Raw genomic sequence first — 15807 nt, 5'->3', positions numbered from 1 at the left:
GGTTTTTTTGGTTTGAATTCTTTAGCTGGATTTCTCATTTGAAGTGAATAATAATAGTGTTTTTAGCCTTCAGGTTAATACGTGAATATCATTGACGTGTCTTGTAAGGTTATCGATTAAGTTCAAGCTAAAATTAGGATATGTAAATTCTAATTAGCGATGTGTATTGGGTATATATAGTACAAATAAAGTTTCGCTTGAATAGAGTTTTTGTTTTTGAGAAATTGTTACTAAGGCAACAACGGAGTAACGCATTGAGGCAGGGGCGTAGCAAGAGCTTGTGACGCCCGGGGCTATTCCTCAGATTGCCGCCCCTTGAGGGGGGTGCGGTGCTGGGGAAAAAGGTCAGTGAGCACTTGAAAGATGTCCAAGAGACACGTAGTATTGCTGCTAATAGTTACCTTGATCATGCAAGTTACATGCACATACATGAGGGATTTTAATTTTTGCCCCTGAGAAAGTGTGACTTCTAGACATTGAAATGTCACTCATAATTACAATGAAATTCTGAAAGAGCCACACATAGCAATCTGAAACCTTGGAAGCTATCGTGGATGAGCCACGGACTCAGCCACCCACCCCTCTGAATCTGCTGCTGCTCTCCTCTTACCTCACTCGCTCCAGGCAGGGTCTATGGTAGGCAAGGGTGGTTCCATGGGTTTCAACTTTGTTCCCCTATTAGTACTGAGTCTGCAGTGCAGCAGACTCACAGTCCAGAGAGCCAGCCAGGCCAGCAAAACGCCCAAAGCTGCCTGCAACTATAAAGCAAATTGACTCCTCACAATGAGAGCGTAGCAGTGAAGCGCGTAACTTCTCAAACTTGTACAGCAGCTGTGTGCCGAGCATCACGTTGAAGTATTCCTTAATTCCAGCAACCACTTAGTTCACTGCATACTCCTTGTTATCTGTATTGCCTTGCGATTTCTTGTAATTTGCATAATCCTCCAAAATGGCATCAGCACTTTTTTTAGCAAGGAGATAGAAGAGCTGCTTTTGCCTAGTTATCAAGTCCCAGTCATCAACCAGCCACGGTGTGAGCTCCTCTGGAATCTTTACTTTCACTTCAACTCTGTTCATAAACGTTTCCTCATTTTCCACGCTGGGGTGTACACAAACTCTCTTCTTACGCGGTGGTTGTGGTGCTTCACTCGTACTACTGCCTTCTCTAGCTCCTTGAGTTTTCTGTTTATTTTTCTTAGTTTTTACTTCCACATGTTTCTGCTGCGGACCCCCGGCCTTCCTTGGTGCTGCACCTCCCATTTTCCCCTCTGCATACTAGTCCTGATTAGTCTTCTGAAGTTCCTTCTGCAGGTTGGTTTCCAAATATTTGAGTACTCTGCTCTCTGGCACCCACCACTCATCCCAGTTCTTATTCCAACCGCTGTAATGTATAAAGTATTTCACTTGTTTCTCTTTTATGGAAACCTTACACACTTGGCTTCATAAAGGAGAGGTCCGTGGAAACACAAAACACGCTCCCTTCTCAACTCAAGCAGTGATGAATCTGGAATCTCATTACTAAAAAACCTTGCACTGATGCAACTGTCCTTCAAAAGCAGGCAATGTGCTTTTTTTATTTACCTTCGGTAAATTTGTGCCTGGGCTCCTGCTTCGGCACCATTTATACTGCCTGCTCCTCCCCGGGCCTCCGCTCCCGGCCCCGTCACATCTAATCACCGCGCGCCCGTCCCAGCTGCCGCCACCACCCGCGGCACGTCATGGCGATGCAACCACTGTGGAAAGCTGCGCACCCTCAAACAACGCTGCCTTCATAATTATCCTCAGGTTGCTGACTTTCAAAACTGCTTTTTCAAAACACTTATTGCCATCACCTCTGCTCGCAGAGTTAGCGAGCTCCAGGCTATGTCTTCCGAGCCTCCTTATTGTTCTGTCCATACGGATAAAGTGGTGCTTGAAACAAAGGCTATGTTCCTTCCTAAAGTGCTCACGCCCCTTTATGTGGGGCAATCCATCACTTTGCCCACATTTTACCTGCCTCTGTCCAAGGAGGAGGAAAGACTCCCCGTCTGGACCCAAAACGTGCGTTGTCTTTTTATCTTGATCATACTAAAGACTTACGGGTGGATGATCAACTCTTCATTGGCTATGTGGGTGCCAAGAAATTTGAGACTGTTCAAAATTGGGCCATCTCTAGGTGGGTTGTCCTCTGCATTAAAATATGCTATGATTTGGTGAAGAAGGAACCTCCTGTGGGGTTGTGTGCTCACTCCACTAGAGCAACAGCTACAACTACTGCGGTGGCAAGCGGAGTTCCACTCCTTGAAATGTCCGGCAGCAAAGTTGGCATCGCTGCACACGTTCATCAGACACTACTGCCTGAACAGCCGAGTACGAAGGGATGAGTACTTTGCCTGTTTAGTCCTCCAGGACCTCCTAGTTTGATCTTGTTCACAGACCCTCCTCTGGGGATGGTATTGCTGGGGTATCTATTCTAAAGTAAGGAATCTACAAGTAACAGTCTCTATCAGATGACCAAATTACTTACCTTCGGTAATGATGTATCTGGTAGAGACATATCTTATTGGTAGATTCATGACTTCCCTACCTATCCTCCCCGCTCCACAAACTGGTTTCTAGGGATATGGACTTCTCTAAAGAGCCCTAGTTTTGACAAATCAGTGGTCAGTGTCTTTCATGGCTCTGCACTTCTGGTGTGGAAAGTCATGTTAAGAACTGACCGCATGCATGGGTGGCATCTATATAGGTCTCGCAACATCATCCCGGCACCCACAACGCCAACAACAGACACGGAGCCGATCAACACCACCTACCGACGTGCAGGGTTACTGCTGACAAAAATTCTCCGGATCCAGACTGACACCTGGTAGAAAATCTACGGTAAGGAATCTACAACTAACATGTCTCTACCAGATAAATCGTTACGAAGGTAAGTTACTTGTTCAACCACCTTAAAAGGTTCAACAATGGTGGGTCCACCCCAGCTGCATCCATCAGACCACTCCATTTTCCCCTTTCCAACAATACAAAAGGGCAGGAGAGGTCCATAAGCGCCATGTGTAATGAACCTCTCCTGGCCTTGACGTACTTTCCCCAAATAAGGGATAAGTTCAGTGTCTGCTGGATGATCCCCAGGCCTGGGCAGAAGCCATGTTGAACTTTTGAGAAAAATGAATTATTTTCTGCCCAAACTTCCAAGATGACCCGCCCTAAAGTTTTTACTGTGGCATCTAACGAAGAAATTTGGCGATAAAATGTAGGGCAATTCCTTTTCCCTTACTTAAATATAGGCACTAAAGGGAATTCCCGCCATGTGTTAATTTGGGCTCCCCAAAAAAGAACAATTGATGGACAGAATGTTTAAAAATTTCAAACATTCACCCCAGTACAGAGATCCGGGTCTAATCCATCGTGTTTTTGCTCCCCATGCCATTCCAGTTTAGACCCAGCCATATGCAAATTAGTCTTGATCCTGCTCACTATGGGAACAGTCCAGCCCGAACTGCCAGACCAGGTCCTCCCTGGACTGGAAACAAGCATCCTAGGACCGTTTTCGGGGTTTCACCCCTCATCAGCCAGGCTAGCTTGACTCCAGTGGCATGGAGAGCGCAGGACCTAAGTCTGGCCATACCGGTCCCACTCCGGGTGACAAATGCAAACAAGAGCAATTGATGAACAGAATGTTGAACAATGTCAAACATTCACCCCAGTACATTGGGGCCCCCTTCCCAACGGCTTTAAAGACATTTATTATTGAGCCTCAGAATTCCACTTTAGAGTTTAACATGTCAATGGGGACTCCTTCGGGGCCTGGGGCATTGCCGGGGCAGCGCTCTGGATACGTTTAATCATAGCAGTTAAATCATTAAATTCACTTTACCAGACTTCATCAGAAAAGAGAGGATCAATTTTTTGGTTCCACATGGGATTCATCGAGTTGGTCATTCTCCTGAAACAGGACATTCAATTCCATTAAAGTCGGTTGATAACCTCCCAAAAGAGCCTGCTGTATTTTCGATTGGCCACTTTATCTAGGTCTTCCCACACATTGTCCCTTATTTCTCTTTTTCTGGTGCTTTTTTATAGCGATTGCTAGCTGATTTTACTGCCTCTATATTACACAGGATTATGTTTGTGACTTTTTTAAGGCGGAAGTGCAATTCAAATTGAGCCAAGGTGTGCTGTAAATAGTCTTTGGGTGGCCTGGTGTTTGTTAGTAGTCTTGCAGTGTTGGAAAGTAGGATCTGCTTTCATAATTAACCTGACTTTTTGCTGGTGATATACGGTTTTCTGGACTAGTCTGACTGGGATCCTGCTAATCAGGACCCATTCACTATGCTCTCTCCCTAAATGTGACAATGGAAAGTAATTTGCTACTTTCCCAATTGGCTACTGGTATACCCTTGTAAGCCCCTAGTATATGGTACCCAGGGCATAGGTACACCAGGGGTCTCCCATGGGTGGTAGCTTGTATTGTGCCACCCATGAGAGACCACTCAAACTGTGACTACAGACTTGCCATTGCAGCCTGTGTAAGTTTGTGTTAGCCCCACTTTCAACAGATATACATTTTCTTATATCTGAAGATCACTGCACTTAAAACCTACAAGTCACCCTCAAGGTAGGCCTTTCAATCCTGAAGGCAGGGTGCTAGGTTTTAAGTCTGAGGGTGTCTTGCTTGAGCAGGACATCCCTTTAAACCCAAGAGTCCATTCTCCAGGCTTTTCCATTTAATATATCTAGTGGACATCAAGTCAATTACGAGATGTCTAACTATATATCGGCTGCATGAACTTGGTCATGTTTGGTATCAAACATTTTGGAATCCTACCCCAGCACCGATTCTAGTGTTGGATGTGGGTCCAACGACTGGGGGCTCCCCTAGGGTCCCCCCCTGTATTCCCGGTACCAGCCTTTCAGGATCTAGCATCAAGCTAGTGCTGCTGCCGACCACAGGCATGATTCTGCTATCCTGCTACTGAGCTCGAGAGGGGGAAGGTGTGACCTCCTCGCCAGACAGGACTTAGTGTATTGGCCTGGGCTGGGGGTGGGGGCGCTTGCCAGCCCCACCAGACTGCTTGAAGGGCACATTAGGTGCACTTTTTGCATACTCCAGCTGGCACCAGTTCAGGGAGCCCTTGACTCCTGCTCTGGTGCAAAACTGGACAAAGGACATTGGATAATCCTCCCCTCTGTTCAGTCCCTTTTCTGGGAGGGAACCTTGAATCGTCCCAAACCTTTCCCTGAGGTACTTTAGGGCTTACCTTTGGGTGGCTCTTCAGGTTCGTCGTGGGACAAGATTTAAACTCAAAACCACTTCAACTTCTACCATCTGGGCACTTCGGATTTCGCCTAGGAACTGATACTGCACCAAGGAAGACTCCTGCTGCTCCTGGTCTCATCATCCTGCCAGTCTTCTGTGTTGTCTGGGCTTCCTCCAGGTTCTTCTCCAGGCCTGTGGGCATCAAAGCACCACAACCAAGCTGACCGGTCTGCTGCTTCTGACGTCCTACGGACCACGAAAGGCTCCGCAACACAGGTGGTGATTCTGCAATTCCCTCAAGGCCAGCACTGTCCTCTCATCAAGTTTGAGGCCAGTATCCCTCGTGGGAACCGCTGGAACAGAACCCCTGTGCACTGCGTCGACTTGCCGTTGCCAAGGCTTGTTGACTCTGTCTTCCAGAGATCTTTGGGCTACAAGGAGATCCAGCCTCCAGCATCTCTTCCTACCAAGATCTTCATCCATTGGTGAGTCCCTTGAACCTTGCTGGTTCCAACGTTGAACCTTCTTTGTTTACCACATCTGTTGCTGCTGCCAAAGCTTATTGGTGCTTCCGCCGGACACCGACCTCATGGTTCCTGACTTCCAATGTGGGACAGCTCGTGAGCGGCTCCTGGTCTTCCACAGTGTCGCCTGGTCCTCACAGCTGCAGTGACAAGGTCACCATCATCCTTCCATCATCTGCGGTCATTGGTCTTCCGTCACTTCTGGTCACTTCTGAGTGGCATAGACTCTGTCCCCTCTGCTTGCAGGTACTCCTCTTCAAGAATCTATACTTGGATTCCACCGAACTATTTCACCTTCTTCGCCAGCGGCATCTTTCCTGAAGTCCTCTATTGTGGTCTACAGGAGTATCTGACGTCACTTCGCACCTATGCACCCAGCTTACCTGGTGTGGTATCCTGGTTCCCAGGGTATCCACGAGTGGGGTGATTCTCCAACCTTCTGTCTTCCTCAGTGTTTCTTCAGAGTCCACTGGGAAGGGTCCTTTTTAAAAACTGAAACTGTGACTTTCCCATTGACTTGCATGGAGTACGTGGCTCACAGCCTCCGTGTGGTTCCTCGGTATTTACCACGGGTGGTTCTTGTATCCCCATCTCTTTTGAGTTTTCTGGTCCGAGTCCCGACTTCTGTCGTAGTTTGCATTCCAGTACTTTAGTATATGGTTTGATATCCCACTGGAGACCACTGTGTATTTGTGCTTACCTGCATGTTTTACATTTAAAGTACTATGTGTAATGTGTTGATATCAACGATTAAGAGATATACCAATGTGTTAGTAAGTGTGTATAATAAATATACTTATTTTTATAACTACACTGTGTGGTTCATTTTAGTTTAACCTGCACTATATGATTAGTTCTATTAAAACGAGCTTCTTAACACCTTGGACCCTCATGATGAGCTGAGCTCGTCATGAGCCACGGCGCTCCGGTGCTCATGACGAGCTGAGCTCGTCATGGCCCGTGGAACGCTCAGGTGCGGGGAGAATTCCCCTGCTGTGCTGAGCGTTCCACGGGAGTCAATACACCTGTGACGAGCTGAGCTCTTCATGAGCACCGGAGCGCCGTAGCTCATGACGAGCTCAGCTCGCATGAGCATGGGGGCGCAGTGCGCGCCCCCCTCCCCCCCAGCACAGCGGGGGAATAACCCCCGCAGCGAAGGGGTTAATACTCCACAGCTACCACTTAGAGAGCTTTCTATGGTTGTCTAAGACCACTAAAATTAGCATAAGAGTTTTTGGGATTAGTGCAGGGTGCTTCCCTTAAATAAGTGTGCACCATATTCTAAGCCAGCCTCCTACAGGTAGCTGTCCCACAAATTGCTGTTTAGCTATCTCTGATCTTACTAGGGGCAGCATCAGAGGAAAGACATTGAAACTTATCCTGGCTAGCTTCTGTTACCAAGTCTTCAAATCATTTACATGGTTCGATATGATCCCATTGTATCTGTACTCCCTGGTCGATGGAAAAGTGAACCGGGAGATCTGGTGGATCGTTGGAGCCTGCACGCAACTGGGTATCAAAACATAAAATGATTCTGTTATGATCAATATATGGTAGGATGTGCACCTCGTAATTTAATAATTTCTGTATGAGATCTTTAGGAATTAACACAAAATCCGTTGTGCTGCCCTTACCTCTACCAACAAATGTGGGCACATGGGTAATATTTTGGTTATTAAAGTCAGATGAAAATGACATTATTTATGAGGATGATTTTGTTTAGTACATGCCGTAAATGTAAAATGGCTTGTCTCTTCCCTTTTTTCATCGGCGACTCCACATATACAATTCTTACTAAAAATACATTGCTCAATATTGAAATCGCCAACCCACATGATTGGTATGTAACACCCATAAGACTCGAATGGCTTTCCAATATTCCCTCCCCAGCTCCTCTATAATGCTCACTGGTTGAGCTCAAAAGTAGTTCAAATAAAAATGTACCAAAATAACATTAACTAAATCAGGCAAAAAAATATGTAAAATCAAGTAATATGGCTTAACCTCTTATACTTTGATAGTAAGATTCGCAAATTTGAACAATATAAAAACAGCCAGACCCTATCTATAGTAATCCCCATCATGTCACTATGAGAAACGCAAGGGTTACTGGATTCCTGCTTATTTTGCCTCTTACAGTACTTGCTGGGAGACATGCTGTAGGCGTAGCAATAGTAACGTCTCTTTGCATATTTGAGGAAGCTGGGGAAAAATCAACTGAAGGCGCTGGATCAACAAATTACCTTTGAACAGCCTCGATCTGGTTTTCCACCAGATTAATTTCGTTTCACAAAACCCCCTTAGCCAATGTAAGATATGCTTTTATGGAGGGAGTTGTAGCCAGAGCCTTCCCCCTGACCATTCTTGTACAGGAATGTCCTCGATTGCTGGTGGCCAATCAGTGAAAAAACGTCATCTAATTATCTTGTAGAAAGAAAAAATACACAGCACAGCAACCACAACTAGTCACTAACCTCCTCTCGCCGGTCTAGCTGTAGCCACCACCGCGACCCACACAAGATGGAGAACCGTTAAAGAATGGCAAAAGGAGGCCTGGATGTGCAGTACTCAATTGAAACTCAAGTTGAAACGCCCCTCAACCTCCCAAATTAACCAGCTCTGTGAGTAGCTTGGCGTTTCAAAGTCCTGTAGCTCACAGAAAACTGCTCAGCTGGGTGTGTGGAAGGAGAGTCCAGAGAGTATTTTAAGCCCAGATTTAGGGAGCCAAAAATGATACCACCTCCAAGCACGGTATCCAACTGGGCAGCAGCATGCAAAAAGCTACCGCCGCACGCCTGTCTGGCTGTCCTGCCATACACCTGAACCCGTCCGCCTCCGTGACCAGGCCAGGTGCAGTAATGCAGCCGGGGGCAGCAGCAACAGGCACAGCAGTATACCATGATATGATGGTCAAAGCAGCTCGTCGGCAACGAAAGGACCCAAGGCCTTCAACCAGCCCTGTTATGGGAGTTTTATTTCGGAAGCTCTGCCTCAGGTCCTAAGGGTCCTCGGCACTGAGCTCACAGTGTCATTGCATGTAGCCTTGTGAGAAAGTGGATTATTAGTTGAGGTGGATGGTACGCCACCTCTTGTAAAAATGTCAATGTCGCTATTCCTATTAGATCCAGTAAAGGTTTCAGCAAGTTAAACTGGAGCCCAGGTCGCTATGGCACAGAGCAGACTTCAAAACATCTATTAAGCATTTCCAAGTATCAAAGCAGTCAAAAAAGTTGAAAAATCAACACAATAAAAATCCAACTTCAGTTTATAAATAAAGAGAATAATTTAAGATAGGTACCCGGAGATAAGATTTTTTTCATTTTTAAATAAAAATAGCACCAAAAAGTGCAAACACCCAACCGAGGACTACTGGACTTTCTAGGCCGGGATCAGGGTAAGCAAGGCTAGGATTTTAGGGTGCTTTTTAAACATACGCCACAAGCATACTACTTCTAATCATAGATCTTACACCAGGAGAAGTGTGGCTCAATGGCTAGAGCGGCAGACCCTGATGCAGAGGTCTAGCTCGGGACCAGGGTTCAATTCCCGCCTCGGTGGGTCCTGGGCTCAACTTCCTCGGACCTGATACTTCTCGCCTTCTCGGACCTGATACTTCTCGCCTCGGTGCCTATTCTAATCATGTGTCCCACTCTGGGCAATAGCTTGCTTAATCTCCACAACGGCCCCAACAACACTAGGGTGCCTGGCTTCACCTTGGGGGTGCCCAGGAGTGGGCACTTCACAGGGAAAGGCCAGGAAGGGTTCCTCAGCGGTAGTCGTACAAGTGCCTAGATGCCCATGGGTGATTCGTGCGCTATACAAGTACCACACATTTACATTTACATCACCAATCAGAGCATAATATGATGAAGTCATATATCTTTATTTTATTTGCTATATATTAAAAACTCAGCTGATTTAAAAAGTTTTTCTCTTTACAAGTATTTTCTCAAAACATAATGTTATCACCTCCATCGTCCCGCCGATCCTTCATCCGCCGAATTATCCTGGTCCCCCTTCACCTAATTGTGCCCCGGAGGTGTAGAGCAAGTGCGGAGGCCAGCGGCAGACCCTGGGTGCAATCCTGGCTGACGGAGTGTACACAGGGCCGGAGAATGCTATCCGGTGCTGTTGGGCCTACGCCGTGAGGGGCAGCCGGGGACCTTGAGTTTCGTGGACCCCGGAGGTGGCTGTATGCCGGTGCGAAGGACGAGTGACGCTGGCCCGGACTGGGCACCTCTGATCTCCGGGCTGCTTAGACCGGCCCTGGGCCCCACTGGATACCCAGGAGTGGCGCAGATGGGAGGCTGAAGAGCCGGCCTTGGGAGCAGATGCGGTGGTGCAGCCTGGTCCGCCCAGTGAAGCCAGGACCTCGATTTTGGTGTTTCCCCCAGGGGGCTGACCCTGGCACTGGTGTATGTGGGATTTCTCCTGGCAGCAGGGCCGCAAGTCAGCTCTAACCCCCCCCCCCCCCTCCCCCTACGCTTGGGGGGCAGGCAGCAGCAGCTCCGGCGGTCGGCTCGGTCCGCAGTGGCAAGGGGGGGCAGGCAGGGGGCCCCCTCCTATTGGTGTGCAGTTGTTCCCGCGACCTGACATTTGGTGGCAGCTGTGGAGAGTCCTAGTCCTCCCTGGATAGTGCGGACTCTGGGGGGCCACTTGCACAGACTCCAGGGCTTCCAACGAGGCTGTTATTGAGGGGGCTGGCCTTTGACCTGTGCTGGACTTGGGCGCGACTAGTCGAAGAGGGGCTGCATGGAGCGGGCGTACATTGGCCGCATCGGGATCCTATAGGAGGCGTGGAGGCAGAACGGGGCAACCTGTGGAGGACGAACATAGCAACGGGCGGCACGCCCTGGAGCGGGGGGACCGGTCACTTCGGTGGAAAGCCAGCAAGGGGCTTGGAGGGGCCGAATCGCGCAACTGAGGCCTCAACGTGGTGGAGCATAGTGCTTGGTCTCATCGTTGGTATCCGACGGATTGCTGGGGGATGCCTGAATACTCTTTGAACCATTGGGGTGCCGGAGACGGGGCGCTGGTGAGGGATACAGAGGCACCCACAGCGGGGGACTTTGCCAATAGCCTACGATGACGAGAGGTGGGAGTGGTGGCGCAGTCACGAAACATGGACCCATAGACAAATACACGGGACAGGGTGTAGGTGCCGGGGCGGCCAGGGGATCCCCCAATCCGGGGCCTGATAATGCGGCTTTGATGGCAGCCATAACTCAATCGAGTGACATGTTAGATGCGAAGATCGGGGCTGTGGGTGCGGAGGTTACCCTCCTGCGTCAAGACTTGCGCAACGCAGTGGCCCGTATTACAGAGGTGGAAACAAGGATTTCTGGCGTGGAAGACAATGTAGTGACCTTGAAACGCAAAGTTGCAACCATGGAAAGTATCCAGAAAAACCTGGGATCAATCTACGCTTCGTTGGACTCCTGGAAGGCTGCTAGAAGGGCAACATGGAGAAATTCTTGGCCCAATGGCTGGAGAGCTGGCTCCCCCCCCGGATTCCCTCTCAAGATGCTTTGTGATAGAGCGGGCGCACAGGGCTCTGATCCAGAAGCCTCCTGTGGGGTCCCGTCCTCGGCCGGTGATAGCTAAGCTGCTGAACTATCATGATCGGGATGCTATCCTGCAGCAGGCGCGGGCAAAGGAGCCTCTAATGTATGACAATCAGCGGATTCTTATCTTTCCTGACTAAACCAGGCTTGTGCAACAGCAGCGTCAGTCCTTTATGACGGCGGAGGCACGACTCCGGGATCTCAAGCTCTCCTATGCATTGCTCTATCCGGCCCGCCTGAGGGTAGTATTTCAATCACGTACTCATTTCTTTGATACCCCAGAGGAAGTATTTCAAAGGACTGATGAGACAGTGAAGGTTAGGGCACATACCCCGCCGGGCCTTGACTCCGACTCTTCACAAAATGAGACCCGCTCCCACGCGGCTCGGGGGCCGAAAGGGGGTAGGCATTGGCGGTCCAGATCTAGGAAACGCTCCAACTCAAGGGGGGCCGCCGAGGATGCCGGGGGTGCCCCTGATCTCCAGATGGTGGAACCCTGAGCTTTGGACACACAGCCGGAGAAACGCTAGCCATTGCAGCGATCTGCTGTGCTTGGCCGGCCTGAGGCGCCGGTATAGCGCAGCTCCTGGTGGGTTCGGAGACATACGTGACTTCTGGCTCTAGTGCTTAACACTTTCAATGTATATGGGGCGGTGGGTGGGGGGGGTGTGTGGGGGGCGGGACCATTTTTCCCCATTTGCTTAGGGGTTGTTAGGGGGGAGTTGGGTACATGGGTAGGTTGACGGGGATCCATTGGTGTGGCTGTTCACTGGGCTCCCGTTTGGGGCCGAGGGGTGTCTATACCGCGACAGGTACTTTAGTGTTTTTGAGATATGGGGGGGAGTGGCTTGGGGGGGTGAGCAGTTTAATGGGTTGCAGGGGAGATTTGTGGGAGTTCGATCGCATGACAGTAAGAGAGTTTCCAGTGTTCCTGTGTGCCTACTTTCGTGGCCCGCCTTGGGGCGACTTCCCTTCCTGGGTTCTGAATGGCGACTGCTGGGTTGAAGGCCTTAGGTCGTAGAGCATCCCTCCGGGTCCTGAGCTGGGATGTGAGGGGTATGCTAGACAAGATCAAGAGGGGCGCAGTCTTGCGGCAGGCGAAAAGAGAGAACATGCTGATGTAGTGTTTCTGCAGGAAACTCACCTGTTGGGCATCAAAATCCTCTGCCTACAGCGCTTTGGCTATCAGCAGGTATATCATGCAGGCTTTGTTAGGGGATCCCGAGGTGTAGCTATTCTAGTCCACCGTAGGCTCTCATATGTTCACTCCACCCAATGGGTTGATACACAGGGCGGGTACATATTCCTTAGGGGCATGGTGGGAGAAGAGTCCCTGGTTCTGGGTAGTGTGTATGCCCCGCCACCGCTGCAGTGGTCTTTAGTGGAGCATTTGTTCACGATCTGGGCTGATATCCCCGAGACGCCGGCGATAGTTGGGGGGGACTGGAATGATGTCATGGATACGTTGTTGGATAGATGCAGGCCCGGGGGAGGCCAGCTGACTGGTGGGGCCACTAAATTGAGGGATTTAGAACGAGGTCTAGACTGGGTGGACACTTGGTGATACCTGCATGCGCGCAGGCGGGAATACACATACCTTTTGGCTGTCCACAAATCCTTCTCTAGGCTGGATTATATATTTGTCCCTCGCTCGGTTATTAGCAGGGTGGAGTCGGCGGCAGTGTTGTCCAGAGGGCTCTCAGATCATTCCCCTGTGGCTATAGAATTTGCCCTGGATAAGGGGCGGCAGCCGTTTAGATGGCGCCTCTCTACATTGCATCTCCAGAACGAGGACTATCAGAGGCATATGAGGGAAGCCATAGCTCACTATTGGGTGGAGAATGCAGGATCTGTGTTGGCGGACGGTAATATGTGGGAGGCTTTGAAGCCCACGCTCCGAGGAGTGGATATTGCGTGGTGTGCGGCGGCACACCGGCGGTGGAAGGCAGAGTTGATCCGGGCGGCGGCAGAGGTGGAGGTCCTGCAGAGCCGCTGTAGCATGGGCGGTGATGGCCGAGCGGTGGGGCAGCGCCTCTTGTCGCAGCAATCCTATGCGGCGATATTGTTGGATGAGGCGCGGCAGGTGTTGCTGGCGACGCGTAGTAGAGTTTATCAGTGGGGAGATAAGTCCGGGACGATGTTGCACCGCCTCTGCCAGAATACGTTTCAGGCGCAGGCATTACCGGGACTCCTAGATGCGGCGGGAGATCCGATCACGGAACCGCGGGAACTAGCAGAGAGCTTCACGGTGTACTCGGTCCAATATGCTCCGAATGAGTGTCTATCAGCGGACATGGTGGCCAAATTTATAGCGGACTTGGCGCCTCAGGGGCGGTTGATGTACGTGACCGTCTGGAGCTCCCTCTCACTGCGGAGGAGCTAGGTCAAGCGCTGGGGGAGCTTAACACCGGGAAAGCCCCTGGGCCGAATGGGTTCCCTAGCGAATTTTTTAAGAAATATCACTTACAGTTGGGCGCCCCCTACAGAGCTGCTCTGGAGGAAGCGTGGGAGAGAGGTACCCTTCCGGCAGATTGGCGACATGCAGAAGTGGTGGTCTTCCATAAACCGGGCAGGCCTCCGGAACTGAACGCGTCGCACCGCCCCATATCTCTCCTAAATATTGATGCTAAGATTCTGGCTAAAGCGCTTGCTAACCGGCTCATGCCTTATATTATGGGGCTTGTCCACCCGGATCAGGCCGGGTTTATGCCCGGTAGGGCAACTAGGCATAATATACGAAGGGCACACGTCGCAGTGGCGGCTATTCAAGGCACTGGGGTCCAAGCGGCACTCCTTCTGGCGGACATTAACAGAGCCTTTGACTCCCTGAGCTGGACTTATTTATTTGCGCTTCTGCCTCGGCTTAACCTGGGGCCTCACTTTTTGTCCTATTTGAGACTCTTGTATACTTTTTGTCCTATTTGAGACTCTTGTATACGGATCTGACGGCGTCGGTCAGGGTGGCAGGGGCCGTATCATCCAAATTTTCCATTGCGCGCGGTACGCGTCAGGGTTGCCCCCTTTCCCCGTACCCGTTTGCCCTGGCGATGGATCCGCTGGCGGCTTGGGTGCGGCTGGATGCGCAGCTTCATGGTTTCGTATGGGAGCGAGGCCTGGCTGACAAGATTGCCCTCTATGCCGATGACGACTTGTTCTTTCTCACGCAGCTTGACAGGTCGGGACCACGCTTGTTAGAAATTATGCAGATATTCGGCGAGACTTCGGGTCTCTACTTAAATCCTCGTAAATCGGTCATAAGGGTGCTGGGGGAAGGCCCAGGTGTTGGGGAGTGGGCTTCCACGCTGAAACCGGCGGTGGGATGTATTAAGTATTTAGGGGTGTTCATCTCCGCGAGTCCCGTGCTCTCCTGGGAGCGCAACCTGATGCCGGTTTGGGATAGAGTCCGCTTGGAGATGAAGAAGTGGTCCCGAATGCCCCTTACTATATTTGGCAGATCAGACATTTTTAAGATGGTGGCTCTTCCCCGATTACTCGATCAACTGCAAAATCACCCATACCCGATCTCGCCCCAGTGGTTCCGACAAGTAAATTCAGCATTGGGACAGTATTTGTGTGCCGGGTAGGTAGGGTAGCGCTGCACACCTGTTTCCTATCCTCCTATGATGGGGGGGCTGGCAACCTCCGATATATTGTCGTACTATCAGGCTTCTCAACTTTTAGTTCTAAATGAATGGTGGTATGGAGATAGGGGGGATCCGGCACATGCTCTGGAGAGACATCTCATGGGCTCCAATACGTTACATACAGTCCTCTATGCGCCGCGTTTGCGAAGGGTTCTGCCCCCGGCCACCCAGGTAGTTTTTCAAGTTTGGAGACAGGCTCTACGTCGCATGGGATGGTGGGATAGGCTGACGCAAGAGACCCCGCTGTGGCGCAACAGCCGTCTGCCTGCTCTGGCGTCCCTCCAAGGCTTTGGGGGCTGGGATGCCATCAGCATCTCGTCCTTGGGAGATGTGATGTTAGGGACAACGCTCTAATCCTTCCAAGATTTGCGAGGGGAGTATGATATGCCCCAGTCCCAATTTTTTAGGTACCTACAGTTCCACCATGCCATCAGGCCGAGTCTTGAGGGTCTGGATTCCCTACCGGAGTTTAGCCCACTGGAGGCCAAAGTTTTTATGGGGGATCTGGTGGACAAAAAGATCTTCCGTATTTATCGCACGCTGGTAATACATTGTTCAACAACACTTCAGAAACTTCGGGAGTCGTGGGAGCGCGATGTAGGGGCACTTGAAGTGGAGGATTGGAGGGAGGCGCTGGAGGCCCCAAGAGGCGCGGCATTAGTGATAAGGCTGCGACTGATCCAATTTAAATACTTGCACAGAGTGTACTTTACAAGGGAAAGGTTGTGGTGGGTGGCCTCCTTGCTTCATCAGACTGTCTCAGGTGTGGTAAGGTGATGGGGACACTAATCCATACGGTTTGGAGCTGTGGTGCACTGGTTGGATTCTGGACT

At 50.3% G+C, this 15807-nt stretch overlaps 1 pseudogene; it reads right to left on the bottom strand.

The window, feature by feature from the left end:
- Positions 1 to 678: 678 nt before the first annotated feature.
- On the bottom strand, positions 679 to 1361 carry LOC147749110 (mortality factor 4-like protein 1 pseudogene; annotated as a pseudogene).
- Between the last annotated feature and the right edge of the window lie 14446 nt (positions 1362 to 15807).

This window comes from Lissotriton vulgaris, chromosome 1_1 (assembly GCF_964263255.1).
Source record: "Lissotriton vulgaris chromosome 1_1, aLisVul1.2, whole genome shotgun sequence".
NCBI lineage: Eukaryota > Metazoa > Chordata > Amphibia > Caudata > Salamandridae > Lissotriton > Lissotriton vulgaris.
This window is presented reverse-complemented; position numbering and strand designations above follow the sequence as displayed.